At 45.4% G+C, this 2,312-nt stretch overlaps 1 protein-coding gene across 8 annotated transcripts in view; it reads left to right on the forward strand.

Annotated features, from left to right (window-relative positions):
- Positions 1 to 2,312, forward strand: part of PPP6R3 (protein phosphatase 6, regulatory subunit 3) — a 78,718-nt gene that overhangs the window by 454 nt on the left and 75,952 nt on the right. The window lies entirely within an intron of this gene.

Here is a 2,312-nt window from a genome sequence, read left to right on the forward strand (position 1 = left end):
CGGCCTATCTGCTCGAGCGCCGCCCCGCGTGCGGGCCCCCGAGCGTGTCAAGTTGAGGAGCAACTCGCCGCAGACTCGCGAAGACCATTGTTGGACCCCGTTCCCCGGAAAACAAGTTCTGTGGGTCCCTGTGCACTGGCCGCAGACGCTTCGCACAAGGCGAGCACTAGCTCGGAGCATTTAAATGGCCTCCCGAGCGATCTCTTCACTCGGGTGCTGTGACTCGAGCGCAGACCTGCTCGCGAATGCCTGCCTGGCGCACCGGAGCTCGGGGGTGGTCCTCCCTGTGGCTGGAGGTACCTCCTCCTCAAAGGAGCCCGTGCGCTGTGAACTTGGAGGGCTTCCTCCCTCGACTCGGCTTGCTCCGATCGCAGCTGGGACTTGAGGTTGTAGGTGCCCGGCACGAGTCCTCGGTTGTGTGTCTCTGTGTCCTGAGGTTTCAGCCTCCAAGCTTCCTGTGATTTTCCCGGTACTTCAAGTTTTCTCTCTGCGGGTCCCACGGAGCTTTGTTGATGTTTTGCTTTCATGGGAGGGGCACTTGGGTGGTGTTTCCTTTCATCCTCGCAGCGCTCTCGATAACGTGGATGTTGTCCCACTGGGTGAATTTTACTTGGATTTCGACCTCAAGGTCATGGTGCAGGTAGGCAGCGAGTGGGAAGGGGACTCCAGGCTTCCAGCCACGAGGGTGTCTCCTGAGCGGCGGTGAGGTTGGAGCTTTCTTCACGCGGGGCTTAGACTGCCTGGGTTCAAATCTCCGTGTCACCACTTGGCAGCTTTGTGACCTTGGGCACGTTGCTCAACCTCTCTGCTTCCTCTGTAATGTGGGGATAATAATAGTGTCTGCCGAATAAGTTTGTTGGGAGTAAATGAGTTCGTGCATAGAAAGCAGCTAGGAGAGGTGCCTCGAATGTAGAGGCAGCTTAGTCCTTAGTGGCTATTATTCATTTATATTTTACTTTTAAATGTTTAGGTATTCTTAGGAAGCCAAATGAGTGTTTAAGCCCTGCCTCTTGGTGAATGTCTTTAGAAAGCTCTGCGTATTTACGAGTCAGCTGGACTGAGAAAATGAAGTGGAGATTTTTTTTTCCATTTTTAATTCATTGAATGAAATACACGTTTCCAGGAGTAATGATTAGTGGTGGTGCCGCAGAGTGTTTTGTGTAGGAGGTGGTTACATAAAGAAAAGCCCATCAGGAGCTCAAGTTGGATTCTTTTCCTCTGACTTTCGGATGCTACATCTAAGTGGCACCCAAGTCATTAACTCCAGGATCTCTCAGTGTGGTTGCTGTGTATTGAGATCTACTTCAGTGGAGATAGTTTGGGAAATAACTTGTCCTGGATGGATGCATTTCATTGTGTCTGAGGGAATCCAGAGTGTCTAACTAAATGCCATCCATTCGGTCACACATACTCCTAGTCCTTTAATTCCTGTCCCCTGCTCTTCTTGGTACTGGAAACCATGCCCACTCACCCTTGGCATTACTTGCTTGGGACCTGGCTTGCACTGAGGAAGTGTTATTTTGATAGACTCAGTCTTAGGTAGAGATGAGCATCTGTCTGGTGTAACTTACCCAAGAACAGGAAGAAGATTGTTTGGGATTAGAAAACTAGCTTTTATGTAGCAAAACAAACAAAAAAACTTGCTAGCTTCAGTTAACTATTTGAGAATTTGAAAGTCAGACCATAGCTGGATGTAACATGAATAGTAAGAAAATTAAGACAGCATGAAGTTTGCTTAGCTTCTTTAAGTTTTTGTATCAATTTGGTACAAATACAATGTTAAAGATAAACCAGCAGCTCTTCCTTAAAACAGTATTTGTGGTATTTAGTTTGTTTCTGTGATAAACTTGTGTATCTTTCAGTTTTATAGTTTGGATCTTTGAGAGGCAGCCTGAGTATATATTGCTCTTAAATTTTATAAGGATTGTATTACTGTTAATAAGAGTGAATGGTAGTGACAGTGAAAGTCTTCTAACAGTCTGCTCAACTAAAACTCAACATTGAGTTTATTTCATAAAAAGCACAAGAAGCTGTGGTTTGGTCCTCCTCATAAGTTAAGATCTGAGCCCCAGTTTGGGCTGAATAGTGCTAGCTACTTTTTTTGGGTGACATGGGCTGAAAAAATAGACCTGGCCTCCTGGCTTTAAGTAGCTTTCTTCTTATTTTTTTTCTTAAGAGCACCTCATATGATTGGTTTTTTATTTACTCTAGATCAGTGCTTCTCAACAGGGGGACAATTTTGCCCCAAAGAAACATTTGGCAAAATATATATATATATATTTTAAATATATTTTTATTGATTTCAGAGAGGA

Source organism: Myotis brandtii, unplaced genomic scaffold (genome assembly GCF_000412655.1).
Source record: "Myotis brandtii unplaced genomic scaffold, ASM41265v1 scaffold187, whole genome shotgun sequence".
NCBI classification, from domain to species: domain Eukaryota; kingdom Metazoa; phylum Chordata; class Mammalia; order Chiroptera; family Vespertilionidae; genus Myotis; species Myotis brandtii.